Below are 22,055 nucleotides of genomic sequence, written 5' to 3' on the forward strand. Positions count from 1 at the left end.
GGATTTGAGAGCGCAGAATTTGCTGAATTACTTTTGGAGGATGACAAGCCATTTTGCTTTTCCAGAGCCTTTTTACTACCAGTAATGTGGAAGCACCCCATATTTCCATTAACAGATGAAAGACCTGATTGGGTAATTGCTTTTTTTGTGGATTGAGTTGAAACTTTTATTGGGAACATTTTACATAACAATTGGGATCACATTTATCCTACGCTCTACGCTGAGCACTTACTTTGTGGTTTCCATCTAAATCTTGGAGTGATGTGATTCAGATGAAACCCCCGAGGGGTCCTTTCACTATAATAAGGCAGCAGAGTGATTCTGGACTCCATCTGGCCTCTGTGTTCAGAGTTGTCCTTCTTTTCAGAAGTGCAAAGAACTGTGGCCGATGGCACTTTTATGCAATCATAAAAAGATGGACACCGTCGGATGACAAGTCCTATGGCATCCACAGTGTCTCTATGTGACTCATTATAAGGAATCTTCCATCAAGGGATATGTCTGAATCATGGATTTCAGAGATTTACACGAAACCCCGGTGTAAGCGCTCAGCTCAGAGTGCAGGATAAATGTGTGCCTTACTGTGATAGTTGGGAGGCAGAATGAAAAAATCCACACAAGCCACCTTCTCTGCAGGACCCTGAAGACCCCGCCAACATCTTGGAGCCGAGGATCTCCATGGAGACCATCTGAACAACGCGATTGCATCGCGTTGTTCTGACGGGAGCACTCAGGGAGCCCCCTCCCTGTGTGCGATCTCCTCTCTGTCACTGTCACTATTGACAGCTGCATCAGAGGGGTTTAATTGCCTGTGATTGGTGCTAGCATCGATCGTGGGCATTGCTGCTGAGTGTCGGCTCTCACACAGAGCTGACACCTGCACCCAATCGCCGTGGCACTCACGTGTGAGGCCTTGCGATTGGTACGCCATAGCTGTACTGCGGTTTACGGGAACACAGATCCTGCAGAGCAGTACTAATATGGTGCATGTCAGGAAGGGGTTAAGAAAATTTTCCTTTGACATCCAAAATTGAGCAAATTGTTTCCCCTTTAAAAAAAAACAGTAAATTCCCTGATCCGTATCGATTTTCAAATGAATTTTACCCCACCTCTGGCCACAATATTTCTCCACATTTTAAAGACCATTTAACCATGTATCTTCTGTCAAGGGGAAGAGTTCTGAGGAGATCATTTGCATATTCCCAGTGCCTTCTGGGATAAGTGAAGTGTCTCCGCGAGCTCCACGATCATTGAATTTTGGCCGTTGCAGCTGAAAAGAGGAAATCGGTGAACCAGGGGAAGAGTTCTGAGGGGATCATTTGCATATTCCCAGTGCCTTCTGGGATAATTGAAGAGTCTCCGCGAGCTCCACGACCATTGGATTTTGGCCGTTGCAGCTGAAAAGAGGAAATTGGTGAACCGCGTGCCGAATTTTGGCTCATTTTTCATCGTTTTGAAATCTCTCTAGCAATAACAATATGGAAGAGGCCAGGAGCCATTTGGTGAGCTGCATTTCTTGCTACATGTTCACAGACTTACCAATGGAAAAGCCAAACTTCACATGCCACAAATGCAAGCTTGTGTCCCTGTTGGAGGAAAAGTTGCAAAATCTCAAAGAGAGGTTAGCTACATTGAAGACCTGTGAAGACTCGGACGTCAAGGTTAGATTTCAGAAAGGCAGATTTTAAGAGATTCAGAAAGAGAATTGGAGCGATCCAATGGCTGGATATCCTTAAGGACAAAAATGTCCAAGAAGGATGGGAAATCTTGAAAAATGAAACTCTCAAAGCACAATTGTTAACAATTCCAAAAAGAGGGAAGAATAGGAAGCATTTAAGGAAACCAGGATGGATGAACACAGAACTTAAGCACATGTTAAAAAGGAAGAAAGAAATGTTTATAAAATGGAAAGAGGGAGGCATATCTAAAGAAGTATATAATGCTGTCTGCAGAACCTGCAGGGCACAAATCAGACTACTAAAGCTGACAATGAATTGAGGCTTGCAAGAGACGTCAAAAGCAATAATAAAGGATTTTGCGGATATGTCAAAAGTAAAAGAAAAGTCAAAGATGCTATAGGATTTTTACAGCATGAAAATGATGAAATGGTAAGACAGAAATATAGTGAGGAAAACACTTAGCTAGCCTAAATGAATTCAAGTCTCCAGGTCCAGATGAATTACACCCCAGAGTACTGAAGGAGATAGAAGAAGAAATTTTTGAACCCCTCTCCATAATCTTTGAAAATTCTTGGAGAACAGGAGAAGTCCCAGAAGACTGGAGAAGAGCAAATGTTGTTCCTATCTTCAAAAAGGGGAAGAAGGTGGACCCATGCAACTATAGGCCGGTGAGTCTGACTTCTATACCAGGAAAGATCTTTGAACACATTATTAAACAAGATGTATGTAAGTACCAGGATAAGAATAAAGTGATTAAACAGAGTCAGCATGGGTTTGTAACTAATAAGTCATGTCAGACTAACTTAATTTCTGTTAGGAGTCAGATTCCTGTAGCTACATAGCAGGAGTCCAGAGCCTCACATACTGCTTTGCAGCAAGTCATTCCTGAGGCTAAGTCCCGCTGCCGTTCCACTGAGCAAGCTCATGAGACGATCTCCCATTGGAGCTCGGAAGTCATGTGCTCAGGTCCTTCCCCTGATCTGATTGGTCCATCTCAGAGATCAGGAAGGTCCCGGCAGTGCACGGCTATAAATGGACCACATGGCCGTTCGGCCAAGCGCTAGTATAGACTATACTGCTATGTATGAATGGTGACGGATGTATGATTCTGGTGACTGATTTATTATGAAACCCCTTCCCTCTGATATTATGCATGTGGTTAGGGAATTAGTTCAGTAGTCTGCGTCAGTCTTTGGCAAGCCTTAAGCCACTGTGCACACCGCACCTCTGCGCTAGCGTCCGATATAGTGCCTGCTTTGTAGCTGAGTCATCCAGCTGCAGTGTCCTGCGCCGCGTTGCAGTTGCAGCCCTTCTTGGCGTTCACAGTAGCGACACCGCACACACGGTAGATCTAGACGGACGCAGCTTCTCTGTCTTAGTTCCTGCTCCTGTGACCGTATACTGTGTGTGCATTTACCTGAGGCCTGTGACTCTAACAGGCTCAGCCTTTTTGTATGTTTTTGTTGTGGCGCCTCTGCGCACTTCGGGTGAAGTTGAACCTGTGCGCATTATATCGCCATATTGCTCGCCTGCCATTGTCTAGCAGCGGTTTTTACACCTACTGCATGGTGGACCCCGGGCGGCGAACGCACTTTCTATTATTTATATTTAGTGCGTTCCGCCGTCCCTAACAATTTCCTTCTATGACAGAATCACTGATTGGGTGGATCAGGGAAATGCTGTAGATAAAGTATATCTTGACTTCAGCAAAGCATTTGACAAAGTATCTCACACAATCCTTATTGAAAAAATGACAAAGTATGGAATGGACAAGGCAACTGTTAGGTGGATTCAAAACTGGCTTAGTGATAGGACCCAAAGAGTGGTCTTAAATGGCTGCACATCCAGTTGGAAGAATGTCTCAAGTGGGGTACCACAGGGCTCTGTCCTGGGCCCTGTATTGTTCAACATCTTTATCAACGATTTAGATGAAGGAATTGAGGGTAAACTGATTAAATTTGCTGAAGACACAAAGCTAGGAGGGATAGCTAATAATAGAGAAGAGAGAGAGAGGATTCAAAAAGATATAAATAAACTGGAGCAGTGGGCAGCAACTAACAGAATGGTTTTTAGCAGGGAAAAATGCAAAGTACTACATCTGGGCAATAAAAATGAAAAAAGCATATACAGAATGGGAGGAATAGGGCTAAGCAACAGCACATGTGAAAAAGACTTGGGTATACTAATAGATCACAGACTGAATATGAGTCAACAGTGTGATACAGCAGCAAAAAAGGCAAATGTAATTCTAGGATGTATTAACAGAAGCATACAGTGTAGATCACGTGAAGTCATTACTGCCCTCTACTCCTCTTTGGTCAGACCTCATCTGGAATACTGTGCCCAGTTCTGGGCACCACATTTTAAAAAAGACACCTACAAGCTGGAGCAAGTTCAGAAAAGAGCGACCAGAATGGTGACCGGTCTGCAAACCCTGTCTTATGAGGAAAGGTTGTAGGATTTTGGAATGTTTAGCTTGCAAAAGAGGAGACTGAGAGGAGACTTAATAGCTGTCTACAAATATCTCAAGGGCTGTCACATTGGAGAAGGATCATCTTTATTCTCATTTGCACCAGGAAAGACTAGAAGCAACGGAATGAAACTGAATGGGAGGAGACACAGATTAGATATTAGAAAACACTTTTTGACAGTTAGAGTGATCAATGAGTGGAACAGGCTGCTACGAGAAGTGGTGAGTTCTCCTTCAATAGAAGTCTTCAAACAGAGGCTGGACAGACATCTGTCTGGGATGATTTAGCGAATCCTGCTTTGAGGAGGGGGTTGGACCAGATGGCTCAGGAGGTCCCTTCCAACTCTACGATTCTATGATTCCAAGTCTCTTCTTAGGCTATAATAGTAACAATTCTTAAACCGTGCATTAATCTGAAGGAGGTTACCAATTAGACCTATATCCTTTCTAAATTCAGATGTTAAAATATACGCCAGAATAATTGCAACTAGACTTACAGAAATTCTCCCCGCTACTATCCATCAGGACCAGGCTGGTTTCACGAAGACAAACAATCAACAGATAACTCTTGAAGAATTATTAATCTGCTATCTCACACTGAAAACTCAAAACCTCAGGCTTTTTTTCTACCACTAGAAACCAAGAAGGAGTTTGGTAGAGTCCATAAGCAATTGACCTTCTCAGTGCTGAAAAAATTCCAGCAAATATGAAATTTTAAGTTTTAATATCAGCCCAGAAACCAAAGAATCCATGGAAAAGGAATTTCCTTATACAAGGGAACACTCCTCCATACCATATTTATCCCTTCCACCATAGACAATAACCTCTCTAATTAATTTATTTTAATTTAAAAAGATCTAACCACTCTGCAAAAAAAAGATCCAACATTGCCGGGAAGTGCGGCTATTTATAAAATGCTACTTTTGTCTAAAATCCTCTTTTTAGGAAAACGCCTGTTCCTATCTGTACACAAATTCATGAATCTCCAGTTCATATACAATAAATATACAGAACATTGTGTAGAAATGCAGACTGGCAAAACAGAATACGTAGAATAACAGGCAGTTTTTGTAAAAAAAAAACAATATAAAGGAGATCACAAGATTTATCATTTGTACTTTTCCTTCATTTTTGATCCATTCTTTGTTTTGGTTCATCAATTTGCACAAAGACTTCTTGTATGATTCCAATCATACAGTAGGCACATTACAAAATGAAAGAGTGTATTTACCCACCTAAATTACATTTTTACAGGTCAGGGTGTTTGGTACAGTTGTGGTAACTTGATGACTGACTTGCAACATCCATAGCAAAGTGCACCTTTGCTCTGCATGATATATGCGTAGCCCAGTCATTCTCATGCACGTTGGATGAGCAGAGTGTTGCGTTACTGCCATAGCAGGTCACAGCCGCTGTACAAGTGATCATAAAGTGCTTTTTAATTCTCTTATGTGCATTGAATTCTTTTAGAGTACAATTATTTCTGTGCATTGAAAGATAAATGTGCATTGGTTTCTCTATAAAAACCTTTGTCATCTTTGTTCTTGTGCATTCATTGCTCGTGGGAATGGCACTTAATAACGCAAACTTCATTAGTAGTCACATGCATACATCTCAGTAGAGGGCAGTCACGACTTAAGAATGTCTTGTAGCCAGACGGTAACTGCGATGGTGTGAAAAGCATACAGCATATAAGAAAAATATTAGATATGCCTTGTATATGGCAGGCTTCTATATAGGACAGCATGGAAAGATTCATGTACACAGCACATGTAAAAAAGACTGCAACTTCAACTTCTGCTGAAAGCTGCAGGGTTACACTTATAGATTTCTTAAATGTCAATACAATATGCTCGAGAAACTGTAAAAAATATACATAGAGACAGATAGATAGATTGAAAGATGACAGATAGTAGAAAAATAGATAGGTCAAAGTGGGATTCCAGCCCAAAAGAAGTATTCCACCTGGAATTCTATAAGCACCTTCTCCAGGTCCATTGGAGTGCCACAAGCAGTGCCTGTTGGTTTGAGCTGGGTAGATTGCCTCTACACCTAGCTCATCTACATAGCAGTAGTCTGAGCTCCCATCATCATAAAGCTGTGCTACATATAGGTGGCCCAGACGAACCAGGTCACCCGGAACAGTTCACTCAAGCCCAACCGGACCAAAACCCCAATCACAGCAGCCTAACAAAATCAAGAATCAGGAAGATGGTAGACAAGGGCCAGGAGAGGTATGTCAGTGACTGGAGGAACAATATCATCACCTCTCAGAAACTGACCATGTGCCAGAGTCTACAGAAAGACTACAGACTGACTCCATATCTGGAGAAACTCCCTGACCCCAGAGATCGATAGATCCTGAGCCAGTATAGACTCAGTGCCCACAGTTTGGCTCAGAGAGGACAGACAGTGCCCATGCTGTGACCTGGAGGCCCTGGAGAATGAGACCCATGTCCTCCTACTCTGCACTAAATACTCAGGATTTAGAGGCATTCACTTCAAGAGACTCTCCAATCTCTTTCTGGATTTCAACTCCATGAAAGAGGAAGAGAAAACATACAAGTGCTTCTCACAAAATTAGAGTGTCATCAAAAAGTTCTTCAATGCAAAAAGTGAAACTCATATATCATATAGAGTCATTACAGAGTGATCTATTTCACTTGTTTATTTCTGTTAATGTTGATGATTGTGGCTTACAGCCAATGAAAACCCAAAAATATATCTCAGTAAATTAGAAAACTTTATAACACCAGCTTGAAAAATGATTTTAAAATCCAAAATGTTTGTCTACTGAAAAGTATGTTCAGTAAATGCACTCAATACTTGGTCGGGGGGTCCTTTTGCATCAATTACTGCATCAATGCGGTGTGGTATGGAGGTGATCAGCCTGTGGCACTGCTGAGGTGCTATGGAAGACCAGGTTGCTTTGATATCAGCCTTCAGTTCATCTGCATTGTTGGGTCTGGTGTCTCTCATCTTCCTCTTGACAATACCCCGTAGATTCTCTATGGGCTTAAGGTCAGGCGAGTTTGCTGGCCAATCAAGAACAGTGATACTGTTGTTTTTAAACCAGGTATTGGTACTTTTGGCAGTGTGGACAGGTGCCAAGTCCTGCTAGAGAATGAAATTTCCATACCCAAATATCTTGTTGGCAGAGGGAAGCATGAAGTGCGCTAAAATTTCCTGGTAAACAGCTACCCTGACATTGGTCTTGATAAAGCACAGTGGACCTACACCAGCAGATGACATGTCTCCCCAAACCATCACTGATTGTGGAAATTTCAAACTAGACCTCAAGCAGCATGGATTGTATTCCTCTCCACTTTTCCTCCAGACTGTCACGTGGACCCGTCCTGTGTGGCACCATCCGCAGGCCGGTAACTAAAGCAACAAGACAAGGCACGTGTAACTGCCCTGTGTAATGTGACCCGCAGGCCGGTAACTGAAACAGCAAGACATGGGGAAAGGGGCAACAGTTACAATGGTGGGCCCTGCGATAGGGACCTGGGATGTGGAGACCTCCTGCACTCCCCTGAGTCAATGTCCCTCCACTCCTAATGATCCATAGGCCGGTTCCGCACCAGGCGCTGATCAGGATACCTGTCACCCTAGCACACACCTCTCCCTTGCTAGGAAGCTGGGTGGTGCAGGCACTGGCCCCACCGCTGTACTAATACACACCAGGGAAAAATACAAACAGGGGAAACACAAAAAGACTTATCTTGCTCTGCTGCAGCACAGGCAGCAGAGTGCATCACCGGATTCACTTTTCACAGTGGCTCGACACCGCAGAGCCAGCTGCCACCTTCACCATCTCACTCTGCTGCGGACACCGGGCAGCCAGAGTTCAACACCAGTTTCAGCAGTGCTCCAACCTACAAGCCAGCTGCTAAATTCACCAGGTTTTTGCAGTGGCTTCACCTCAGCCAGCTGCTCCCTTCACCGTGGTTGGAATCCTAAAAAGACGCTATCACCAAACCCCTGCTCATAGACTATGTGTCCCTATATAGGAAAAGGGAATGGTCAAATAGATAGACAGACAGACAGACAGATAGATAGATAGATAGATAGATAGATAGATAGATACTGTAGATAGATAGATAGATAGATAGATAGATAGATAGATAGATAGATAGATAGATAGATAGATAGATAGATAGATAGATAGATAGATAGATGGGTGGGTGGGTGGATAGATAGATAGATAGATAGATAGATAGATAGATAGATAGATAGATAGATAGATAGAGAGATAGATAGATAGATAGATAGATAGATAGATAGATAGATAGATAGATAGATAGATAGATAGATAGATGTAGGCTCATAACCAGTGTGAGGATATGGCCGCTTGCTAAACACTATAGGACTAATGGACGTAAAGCAGAGTCTGCAGCTCTAAGAGATAGAGTCTTTTTCCAGCACAGAGCACCAGTTGCGTTGATATTGTTGTGTTTTATTAGATATTTTCTTGCTGTGTTTTATAAGTGATTTGCCTGCTCGTCAGTTCCTCCTCAGGAATCAATGTTTCCATTTAGTGACAGTAAGCAGAGGAACACGAGCAGGCTAGATCTTATGTAAACCTAAGGCCAGACAATAGACTACTAAAGGTAAATGTAAAGCAATCATCCTATCAATCCATTGTTCTACCAGCCTAGGCTCATTGTATGGATGGATGATCTATGGAGCTTTGGAGATTGATTGGTGGTTGGAGGGTTATCCATGAGCTATGGTCGTGATATCCATCCTCTGGAGGAACATAGGCTGTGGCTGCACACTATACCGGCTGGAGATACCAAAAGCTGTGGGCCAACCAAAAGTTGGGAGACAGTGGGTATCACCTGGCACAGGGCCAGTAGAGCTACCAATCTCAGATTGGGAACTTGTGGACTGAGGACATTGAATGTTGGCCATCTGCATGGTTTTGTTGTACAACCATGGATGTATGGAATAAAAATAGTTGCATCGTTAACCTGCCTAAGAGATTTTTATAGCCCACAACATCAGATCCTCACAACCCATATTTGTTAATTTAAAGGGAACCTGTCAGCAGGATTGTGCACAGTAACCTACAGACAGTGTCAGGTTGGCGCCGTTATACTGATTAAAATGATACCTTGGTTGATTAAATCCATCTTGTGATTGTTGTTTAATCTTTATTTTCAGTTAATTATATGCTCGTGCTCCGGGATGGGCCTGGAGGAGGGGTCTTTATGTGGTGCTCTGATTAGGTATTCATAATGCAGAATGCTGGCAGGTCTCTGATCCCTCACTGACCTGCCCCCTAGTTTGCATAATGAATATCTGCACATGCTGAACATAAAAAAGCCCTTCTGCGGTGCCATCTTGGAGGAGGAATTTTTTTTCTTCTCCAGCAAGATGGCACCACCAGTGCATGTACAATAACAGCTATCGGATCACATATATACACTGATAGCTACAACTACACAGGCACGGCGGGCGCCATTTTGAAATTGATTTTATTTTTTTTTCCTATCTGAATAACAGCAACCATATTAATTATTGTAACATTACACATTCGATTATGCTGCAGCGCAGGTGCCACGGCTGGCACCTGCCTGCAGAAGGTTTTTTTTTCTTCAGCATGTACAGACATTCATTATGCAAACTTGTTGGGCAGGTTACTGAGGGATTAGGGAAATTGAAAACGAAGATATTGGTGCTCTTTTGGGGGTGACAATGTTTTTCATGGCCCAATGGGTCCACCGGGGGGACTTATCACTATGACAAATGCCCTCGCTCCCAAATGTTTGATCTGCTGCACCTTCTCCATAAGTAGCTGCACCTGGAGTCCTCTTGTTGAGCGCGTTGTAATGGACTGGTTTGTGCACACCTTTTCAATCCCAATGCAGACTTGGGTTGCTCAGGGAGATCCCCGGAATGCCGATGAATTGGTCGGACTGGTCGAAATGTCTCAGGGGGTCGATGGTTCCTTGTGGTTACTGATACAGATACTGTAGAGAGATGAGCAAATTTGTTCATTTTTTGTCCCAAAATCTGATTTTGACATATTCATGCCATATTGGAACACTATTCGTACTGAATATATGTTTGATGATCGGTTCCGAATTGACTCTAATGATGTTCGGCTGTGTTCGTCGAATATTGCAAAAACAATATTCGATGCCGATCGTATTCGGAACCGTCCGAACAAATTCGCTTATATCAACTAAAGAGGGGGTGGGGTGTCCAAAGTCAAAGGGGGGGTGGAGGTCATGCTGATTGTCTCATTGTGGGATGTAATTTGTTGGAGATGTCAGGGCGAGAATTTAAATTAGTGTCACACCATGCTCCACTCAGGTGGATGAGGAAGAAAAGTGTGAAGAATGCTTGTGTTGCCCAATGGTTTTTAGCCCTGCAGGATTTCCTCTTCCATTTGGAACACAGAGTCGGGAGTTACATGGTAATGCCGATGCCCACGAGAATCCTGTGTCTAGTGGTGTAAGGTGCCAAGCCCATGACTTTATGTAGAGGGAAGGTATATAAGGTGGGATTTAGACACATAGTGGATGAGAAACAAACCTGCAGTAATACTTTAGTGCATATAGGACTAAAAGGGGTTAGTCAGCCATGACAGGTTGATTATGAGCACCATATCTCCACCACTGGGTGTGGTTCATTTGGTAAAATGAGACCTGTTTGTCTCACACATACTGTGTGTATAGAGGTGTGCAGATCTCCTGAATTGAGTGCCTTTGCTAAACGACTAATAGGAAGCTGGGCTCTAAACAAGGTGGGCTAACCAGCACTAGTGTATGGACTTGTTACTTTATGTTTTACCTTCTTCCGGGCACATACTGTATTTATGTTTCCTGTGATGTTGTTTTTGAGGACTGAAATAAACCAGCCGTACTTTACATAGAAACAGCTCCTGTGATACCTCAGATGGCTCCCATGTGAGTAGCACTGTTACATTAGATAGACATAGATATGACAGAGATAGATAGATAGATAGATAGATAGATAGATAGATAGATAGATATATAGATAGATAGATAGATAGATAGATAGATAGATAGATAGATAGATAGATATGGGGTGGATAGATAGATACATACATGCATACATAGATAATAGAAGATAGATAGATAGATAGATAGATAGATAGATAGATAGATAGATAGATAGATAGATAGATATGAGATAGATAGATAGATAGATAGATAGATATATCTTACTATTCACAGATTTGCTGTGGATGTGCTGCTCAGATTGTAGCAGATTCATAAAAGGATTAGCTCCATTGTCATCAAATGGGAATAACCACCCGAATTTCCATCCAAAATATTTCTTCAGTAGAACTGATTTTATGGCAGAACTAAAATCTAACTGAAACATTTTTGTTGCACATGGATGAGGTTTCAGGAACCACCCTAACATGATCGTATACAGATTATTGTTGGATTTGATGTGGAAAGGTTCAGAATCCACAATAAATTCTGTGTCGAAACTACTGTTTTTGAATTTGCAGTCATCCAAAAGGCCTTTACAGGCCAGCATGGTGGCTCAGTGGATGGCACTGTTGCATTAGAGTCTTGAGTTCAAATCCAACCAAGGCCAGCATCTTCCAGGAGTTTGTATGTTCTCCCCGTGTTTGAGTGGGTTTCTTCACACACTTCAAAAACATACTGTATATACTGGAATATAAGCCGAGATTCTCAGACCATTTTTTTGGGCTGAAATCCCCCTCTCAGGTAATATTCGAGTCATATACGCCATGGGGTCGGAGGAGCAGGGGGAACGGGGGTGTCAAGTCATACTTACCCCTCCTGACGCGGTCTCTGCAGCCTCCCTGCTTGTCCCACGGTCTCCCTTCCTTAAGCTCCTTAAGCTCATGAATATGCACATATTCATGAGTGTAATGAGCGGTACCACGTGACCGCTGAAGGCAGGAAGGAAGACCGTGGCAGAACGGAGCTGCAGAGACCACGCCAGGACGGGTTAAGTATAGGCTATATTCACCTGTCCGGGGGTCCAAGGCTGCTTGCTGCTGTCAGATGTGTCCTCTGTCAGTGACATTCAGACAGCAGAGGGCATGGTGACGTGGTTAGTGCTCGCCGTGCATTCTGCTGCCTGAACGTCACTGACAGATGACGTGGCAGATAGCGGTGAGCAGCAGCGATGGACGCAGGACAGTTGAATGTCTCAGGTGCCGGGTCCTGAGCCAGCAGCGACACCGGCACCTGACACCCAGCGACGGAGAGGTGAGTATGTCATTTTTTTATTTTTATTTGCAGCAGCAGCATATGGGGGAATAATGTATGGAGCATCTTATGGGGGCAGCGTATGGGGGCATGATATATGGAGCATCTTATGGTGGCATAATATATTGGGGCAGCATATGGTGGCATGATATATGGAGCATCTTATGGGGCAGCATATGGGGGCATAATATATGGAGCAGCATATGGGTGCATAATCAATGGATCAGCATATGGGGGCATAATCTATGGAGCAGCATATGGGGCATAATATATGGAGCAGCATATGGGAGCATAATATATGGAGCAGCATATGGGGCCTAATATATGGAGAAGCATATGGGGCATAATGTATGGAGCATCTAAGGGGAGCAGCATATGGGGGCATAATCTATGGAGCAGCATAAGGGGGCATAATCTATGGAGCAGCATATGGGGGCATAATATATGGAGCAGCATATGGGGGGATAATCTATGGAGCTGCATATGGGGGTATAATGTATGAAGCATCTTATGGGGGCAGCATATGGGGCATAATAAATGGAGCAGCATATGGGGGCATAATCCATGGAGCAGCATATGGGAGCAGCATATGGGGGCATAATCTATGGATCATCTTATGGGGCAGCATATGAGGGCATAATCTATGGAGCATTTTATGGGGCCATAACCTTTATGGAGCAGCATATGGGGCATATTATTCTAGGGAGCATCTTATGGGACCATTATTAACCTTTGTGCAGCATTATATGGGGTGTATTTTGTATGGAGCAAATTATGGGGCCCATCATGAACTGTGTGGAGCATTATATGGGGCTCCTGATTCAATATGGCTATTCAAAAACATTTATCCTACTGATGTCTCAATTAATTTTACTTTTATTGGTATCTATTTTTATTTTTGAAATTTACCAGTAGCTGCTGCATTTTCCACCCTAGGCTTATACTCGAGTCATTAAGTTTTTTCTGGCAAAATTAGGGGGGGTCGGCTTATACTCAGGTCGGCTTATACTCGAGTATATACGGTATAGAGAATTTAGGTTATGAGTCCCAATGGGGACAATAATGATGAATGATGTCTGTAAAGCACTGTGGAAATTTATGGTACTATATACAGTAAGTGAGAAAAATAAATTCAGTGTGACAATTTTATTCTGAAAAAAGTTTAGATGGTTATAAAATCTGAAGAGAAGATACAATTATTATGGGATGAAACTGAATGGGAGGAGACACAGATTAGATATTAGAAAAAACTTTTTGACAGTTAGAGTGATCAATGAGTGGAACAGGCTGCCACGAGAAGTGGTGAGTTCTCCTTCAATGGAAGTCTTCAAACAGAGGCTGGACAGACATCTGACTGGGATGATTTAGCGAATCCTGCTTTGAGCAGGGGGTTGGACCAGATGGCCCAGGAGGTCCCTTCCAGCTCTACGATTCTATGATTCTATGATTCTATTACCCAACAATGATGTCCTTGAAATGGAGATGTGATCTCTGCAGCTAGTAACTGGTCACAGTGGTGACTTGCTACTGCTGGTGATTGGTTACAGTGGACACGATTCCATGCAGAGGATGAAAGTGCGCAAGCAGAGAGTACCGATCTGCAGGTGATCAGCACCTTCACTTGTTACTCTCAGTAATTTTACTAGGGCAGATCACCACTTTAAGATACCTGAATAGATTTTTAGCCCTATATTGCAGATATTGATACATTAATATAGAAATATAGTGTGCATGTTCTTTGGCTTGCAGGGTGACCAACAGAACAAGGTTGAGCGTGAGGAGCTTTGTCATCTGCAATGAAAAATCTGCTAAAATATAGCTGCAATTGGCACTGCTCATGGCTCACACTCATTATCCATCCGTTTATTGCAAAAAGGAGGCGTGGGGGGATTAAAATCATTAAAATAAGTAAAACCCAAGCTGATAAAGCTTTTTTTTTAATCTTTCTTCCGTAGTTTGAACTATAAATTCAGGTTAATGGGAAAAGACCACTTCTAATTTTATGAAGATGTTCTGCAGATTAGTAGCTTCTTCAGCAGAAGGCCAGAGGCTGACAGCAGCAGGATGGGAGAAAATATGGATGCTGCAAGAAATAAGTAAAATGTTCCTGTAAAGTGCTGCAAGGAAAATCGAGGCATGTAGCTGTGATGAGGAAGGAGACATACAATGCTTTCACTAAAGAAATGCATTATGCGCACAATGAAGGTGGGATGGGTAGAAGATTAGACCAAGCATTTCATTTATTTGGTCTTTGCAGGTAAGACACGTAACTGATGGTGCTCAGCAGACAAGGAACGCCGTAACGTGACCTGGATCCATGAAAACAGAAGATACAATGGTAAGTTATCAGAATGTGAAGCAGGATTGCATTTAATTCATGCTAATGCCCAACAATAAATCATAGAGCTCCCTGTGGTTATCTCGCCCATTCCTAGTATGAATGTGCTCTATATGTGATACATTGCATCTATGTGTGCAGAAGTTCCTGCAGAAAGCCAGAGAACTTCTAAAGGAAAACATATGAACATATCCTGATATTCATTCCTCTATTCCAATATCCCCAACTAACAAACTTGGATTTTTGACTTGATTCTTTCCATGATGGGCATTTATTGAATAACATCTGAATGTGTAAAAAAAATGTGATAAATTGTGATACCCTAATTGGAACTCCAATAATCCCCAAAAACAGAGCTTCGGGGTTAGTCATTGGGTAGAAGAGGAAGAACACATATGGTCACTCTCCATTACAGCTATTGAAAGGTAGAAACAGTTTAAAGTGTTTATAAGTGGGGTTTGGGTCTTGAAACCCTAATTAATTGTTTAAAGAAGCACTCCCTCAAATGTTTCATCCTCTTAATATGTTGCAATCATCATATTACATAGCCCTGTGTAGTTACAATTGTTCATTTTACCTTTCTACCCAGCTAATTTCTGCTCTTTGCATAAACAGGAAGACTCTTGTTCCTACATTTATTATTCCCCTGTTCAATTCCTGACCGAGCTGCTCCACCCCTCTCCCTTCCAGGGACTTTTGCAGTGACTCATGACTCGTACAGGAAAAATTGACCTCCTGCTTCTACATAAAGGTAAGATGGATTCAGCTAGTCAGTTTTTAATATAGCCCTAAGTGGCAAAGAGGAAAATTAGCTGGGTGGAAAGACAAAATGAGCAATTGTAAGTGCACAGTGCTATATAATATGATGATTGCAATATATTAAGACGATGCAGATTTTGATGGGAGGAGTGCTTCTTTAAGACACCCAGCAAAAGCGCTGTTCAAACCAATTGACTTTCTATTGCGCTCATACAATATGTGCACACTCATCTACTAGCAAAGTGCTTCTGCTTTGTGGGTGATGCCGGGCTATTTGGAGTCCAGACCCCCACAGATCAACAATCCCCTCATATCAAAGGATATTTAGTAAATCTATGCCATATTCTGCCATTTCATAGAGTATACTATAAAATAATTAACTGGCAAACTAATTTATTTTTGCTTTTGTAGGTGTGCACTGCTGGACAAAAATGTATGTCATGTCCCAGCGTAGTCCAACATTGCTGCAAAGGCATAATGAAAAACACGGCATCGTGTGCAAGGACAAAAAGGGGCTAACAATGAAATAAAAGGAAAAAAATGCCATACATTGCACTTGAGATCTAAACAAAGATGATATCTGCAGTTAGATGGTTAAACAGCACTTGAATCAGTCCGTCATGGCATTCTTTACTGTCTGCTTAATTATGTATCCTAATGGTTAGATGGCTAATAGTGGTAACATTGTTCCAGCTCCATAAATGGAACCAGTCTAATACAGTACTGCTACGCTCCATTATCTGCGGATGTGATCACTATCAGAGGGTGATCTTGTAGAATAGTGATATAGACATAAATAGCTGCCCTCATATCCCCTGTGTGCTGTCTCAGCCCATCAGTACCTCTGCCCTCTCCACTTGCAGCGCTGATGTGGAATGTGGTCTGAGGTGGGATAACTCTCTCTCTTCTCCAAACTGACAGTTTAATTGAAAAGTTTCATGCTGCAGTGGCCAAAACGTCATCTCCAGAATCTGTCAGGTCTGCTCCAGGTAGAGGAAATTGCTTTAATTGCTCATTTCTTTTTACTTAACCCTCTTTTGACCAGCATGGCCAAAAATGCTTATATAATACTAGACTCTGTCGAATACAAGCTGTGCAACAGATTCAGGCTCCGATAGAAAGCTCCAGGGGATCGACCTATGCATTTTTTTTCAATCTTACGCTCTTCTATTCAACAATTTCTTAGACTAAGTTTCTCTTTTTCTGTATATTCGTACTGTATTTGGTGATAAGGACAAGACAGAGATGAGTTCCTACATCTTTAGCTGATTGACTGATGTCAAATGAACTTATTTATGCATCACTATCTATAAAACTATGGGATGCTGTCATAAAGGATCTCCTAATTTGGAAAAATGTGGATAAATAATTCATTTTTTTGCCAAATGTGATAGACAAGATCTGGCCTGCAAAGTTAAAAATTGAGGCAGCACTTTAAGTGAAGAAACAATCCTATTGTATCTTCACTTCTCCAATGTATCATCTTTATCGATTCCCAGTTTTTCTGCTTAAACTTGAGACCATGAATCAAGTTCTAAGAGAAGGACACCTATGGCGCTACCACTTTGAAAAAAACAGGGCGATTGGTTGTTTTCTTCTCTAATTGTTCTAAAAAGTCAAATGACACAGTCGTCCTCATCGTGTAATGTCAAATCAGAGAGATGGAACTGCACATCAAATGTAGGCTAAGACAATTAGAAATTGCTTCTCACAATGTAATCAGAGTTTTCAAGATTAACAAAAGCAATGTTTCAGAATAAAAGTCCATCTTCTGTCATTGGCAGGGTATCCGAAGTAAAAGAGGAATGCACTTCCTTTTCGCTGATTTTCAAATGTGACGAGAAGTTCAATGGCGAACTCGGTGAGGTGGATCCTCTAAGTCCAAGGTCCAGTTGGGTACATGCATCAGTTCAGCAGGTTGGTGGGTAGAGGGACTAGAGACTGTAGGTGGGCAGAGGACAACAGGAAACTTCAGGCAAGCAGAGGATATCAGGAAAATGCAGGCAAGCAGGTAGAGTGCAGGAAATCACAGAAAGGTGGACAACACCAGGAAACCACAGGCAAGAAGGTGGAGGAGATCAGGAAACCACAGGGAAGCAGAGAACATCAGAATACCTCAGGCAAGCCGATGTAGTGCAGGAAACTGCAGGCAGGTGGAGGATTTCTGTAAACCACAGGAAAGATGAGGACATCAGTAAACAGCAGGCAAGCAGATGAGTGCAGGAAACCATGGGCAGGTGGAGGACAGCAACCAAGGAAGTCGCACACAGGCAGGAAGACATCCTGAAAACTGCGGTCAGACACAGAGATGAGGTTCAGAAGAACCAGGGACAGTTAGCTGACAGAACTCTGGAGTCGCAAAAATGCAGCAGGCAAGTAGGAAGAGGCACTATAAGCAACTGGTCTATAGGAGACGTCCTGCAGCCTGTAGCCAGGTTGCTGTGCACACACATACTGGAAATCTTGTCTCAGATTCAATACCAAGGCCCAGGTGTGTGTTTTAGAAGCACTTAAATTGGCCCATGCAGTTCCTCACATGGAAGCATGCCAAGCTACCTGAAAATCCTGATGTGGTGCACCAACTCAGGGATAAGTGTGTAACACAAAGACACAGAAGCCCAACCTTCACATATTTGAAGTTGAGGTTGTATAAAGAGATGAACATACTGCCCACATTCCCCCTTGAAGACTCATTTATGGTTGAAGTGTATGTTAATATGTAATGTGCATTATGACATGCATTATTAGTGACAATGTTGTAGAATGACCGACAGTAGGGAGTGTTAGGTTTAATGTTTGGGACTAACCCATAGTGGGAAAAGTTAAAGTGAAGAGAATGAGGCAGCATGTGCCAGAAACAGGACTAAAGTCTGACTAATCATCAGAGCCACATGGCATGGGTGTCCATGAGGTGAGTGGAGACCGAGACAGTGGGTAGATCAAAAGTAAAGAAAGGAGAAGTGACTGAAGGACAGAGTGATCAACTGGAGATGAGTCCTGGGATAGGATGCCTAGCAGTATGGCCTCGAGAGGCCATAACTAAGAGAGGTAATGGGTCAGGACTAGAGATGGGTGGACACCTGGATATTCGGATCCAGCAGATTCGGCTGAACAGTTACAAAAAGTTTGGGTACCAGAACAGTATCAGGACCCAAACCCAGACCCCATTCAATTGAATGGGGGGGCCCGAACTTGACATGATCATGACAGTGCTGCAAACACCACTTCTGATCAGTGGTAAAATCATCACCGTTTACCTCCTGTCACAGCTGTCAGCTGATGGGATTACTGCTCCCATCAGTCGTTGCCTGCTGCCACTAATAACAGAGATAGCAGGAGCAGCTGATGGGAGAACTCATCATTCGGTGCCTGCACTGTAAATAAATATTTTTTTTTAAAAAGCGGAGTGGCTTCCCCTATATTTTTGATAATCAGCCAGGCAAAACTGACAGCTTTGAAATAAAACAAAACACACTTTTCCTTTTTTTATTTGTAAATAACAAACACAGCTATACTCACCTAATTCCCCTTCCACAGACGCCCTAGTCTTCTGTAATAAAATAATAATAATAAACAACAATGATGCGACTGTCCAGGCTGAGAACTACTGATGAATGAGCTGCAAGCGCAACATCAGTGACCGTCGGTGATGTCATTGAGGTTACAGGCGGTCACTGAAGCTGTGTTCCCAGCCGAGCCAGTGAACTGCAGTGACCTTCCTCCAGGGAGATCACAGCTAGCACAGTGAGAAAAAGTCTTACAGTGCAGAGGCGAGTTCACTGCAGTTCACCAGAAGAATTTCACTGCGGTGAATTTGAATTATGGTGAACTTGCCTCTGCACCATGAGATTTTTCTCTCTGTGCCAGTGGTGATCTCACCGAGGTCAATGCAGGTCATTTGCAGGCTGGGAACACAACCTCAGTGACTTGATGATGTCACCACTGCTCACTGATGCTGCAGTCGCAGCAGCTCATTCCGCAATGGTTCTCAGCCTGGAAGGTTGCATCTTGGCACCGTCCAGATTGAAAATAGATTATCCTCAGACATGGATTATGGCGTGGGACACAACGATGGACAGGTGAGGGATATGTTGTTTTTAATTTTTGTTTTACAAATTACAGAGGGACAAGGGCTACAGTAGAATGGGTGTTAGGTGAGTATAACTGTTTGTTATTTTTAAATAAAAATGGAAAAGTGTGTTTTTTTTAATTGAAATAAAAATCTTTTTTATGTCTGTGTGTTTATTTAAAACATAACTATTGGATTAGTAATGGATAGGTGTCTTTAAGACATCATTCCATTACTAAGCGGTGGGCTTGATGTCACCAAACAATGCAAAGGTGACATCAACCCCACAAATATAAACCCTACTTTCCACTGCAACAGGGAAAGAGCCAGAATTTGCGCATCTAAGAGATGTGCCTTTTCTGGGCGGCTGCAGGCTGCTATTTTTAGGCTGGGGGAGCCAATATCCATGGCCGTTTAACTGCCTGAGAATACCAGCCCACAGCTGTCTGCTTTAGCAAAGCTGATTGTCGAAAATGTGGACGACTCCATGTCATTTTTTTTAAATTATTTATTTCAATAATTTAAAAAATTGGAGTTGGGACCACTTTATTCTTGACAACCAGCCTTCCTGACAGCTGAGGGTTGCAGCTCCCAGTTGTGATTTTTGCCTGGCTAGTTATCAAAAATACCATTTTTTTCATTATTTATTTACAGCATGAGCACCGGCTGATGAATACTCCTATCAAATGCTCCTGCTCTCCCTGTTATTAGTGGCAGCAGGCATCGGCTGGTGGGAGCAGTTGTCCCATCAGATGACACCAGTGATCAGAAGCAAACTTTATCAAGCTCTGATCATAGCTGTGGGCTCACGATGTTATTTGACAGCATGGAAACCGTGGCTATCTGACCGGCGGTGATGATTTTACTGCCGAACAGAAGCATTGCTTGCCGTGCTGTCACGCACATGCCAGCACAACAAACAACCAGTGTTCAGGGGGCTGAACATGAACAGTATCACAGACTTTCTGGTGAAGTCCTTGTTCAGTGTCTGTGCCCGAACAGTAAGTGTTCGGTACGGACGCCAAACTTTAATGTTTGGGTTCACCCATCTGTAGTCAAGACAGAACAGAAAATGTGATGTGAGCAGAGTGCTCCAGGTGGGAGTTCCAAGATGTCAGCAAGTTGAGAGGTTAAGTACTGGCCATATTCGCAAACTAGTTCCCTTAAGAGGGAAGAGGATGCGTAACCATGGGTTGAGAATAGGACTCCCACTCACTGGAATGTAGTGGTGTGCTGGGTGGTGGTGAAGACAGAGAAACTTGAGGCATGACCAAGTAAACTTGAAAGGGAAGAGGGACAGTGTATGAAGATACTGGGTAATGTGAAAAAAACATTTGTAAAGCTATGCACCTGAGTAAATGACTTTATTTTTGAGTGGAGGTTTACCTCATTGAACTCTGTAACATCTCATCCTGGCCAGCTGATTACATCGGCACCATACAGTCTGCAGTCACATCTAAGGTTCGCACATGCAGCCAGAATACCCATTTTCTTGTAGCGTCCCGAGGCGTGGAAGATGAGTACCTCGCCTGCTGCTACTGCCACGTGCCATGTTTCTGTTGTGTGACCATGGAAAGTCTCTCACTATACACTAGAGAATAGGTAATAGACGTTGGATGTATGAAAAAGCTACCTGTTTAGAAAATCCAAAAATAATAATAAAGGGTAGGCCATTCTTACTTGATGCCAAAAGCATGAGTTTCAAAATGTGCCCCACTACCAACTTTGGTGCTTGAAATTTTGACAGCTATCTGATGGACAATCCTTCATTTAATTTTCATTTGTCACTTCCACTTATCCTCATTGATCCCTAAAATCCTTATGTAAAATACAGACTCTTCATTTCCCTCTACCACCATCATCCTTCAGCGACTCTCCCAGCTCTTTCTTTGTTTCTTTGACCACTTACAATTATGACATGGACTGTAAATGTCTTCAGATGACATGGCTAACTTTAAGGCCATGTGCACATGTTCAGTATTTGGTGAGTTTTTTACATCAGTATTTGTTAGCCAAAATCCGATGTGAAACAATGAGGGAGGAAAATTTTAATAGAAACCCATCACCACTTCTGTATTTATCACCCATTCCTGATTTTGGCTTACAAATACTGAAGCAAAATACTGACCAAATACTGAACGTGTGAACCTCGCCTAAATATTTGCGGTGTGTTACTATTTGGCACTCTCCGTTATGGATGTTGCATTATCTTTCAAATTCATGGATGCACTGCAGATAAGTGAACACAAAATGCTTTGCTGCCAATGGCAGATCTGACTGTATGTGATTGTATTGATTTATCACATATGTATTTTTTCTTTTTATAATGCTCATCAGTGGATATCAATGGTCTTAAAAAAAATGTCTACATGCAGAGAAGGAATAAAACTCATTTTCATCAATGTCAAGCATGTGAGAATGAGGTCTCCACCAGGTTTGACAATACTGAAAATACGCTTATGATGAGTTATATAAGGTAATTAAAAAAAAATGCTTATCAATATTAGAAATA

This window comes from Dendrobates tinctorius, unplaced genomic scaffold, assembly GCF_039654945.1.
Source record: "Dendrobates tinctorius isolate UK_male_01 unplaced genomic scaffold, ASM3965494v1 ptg000015l, whole genome shotgun sequence".
NCBI classification, from domain to species: Eukaryota; Metazoa; Chordata; class Amphibia; order Anura; family Dendrobatidae; genus Dendrobates; species Dendrobates tinctorius.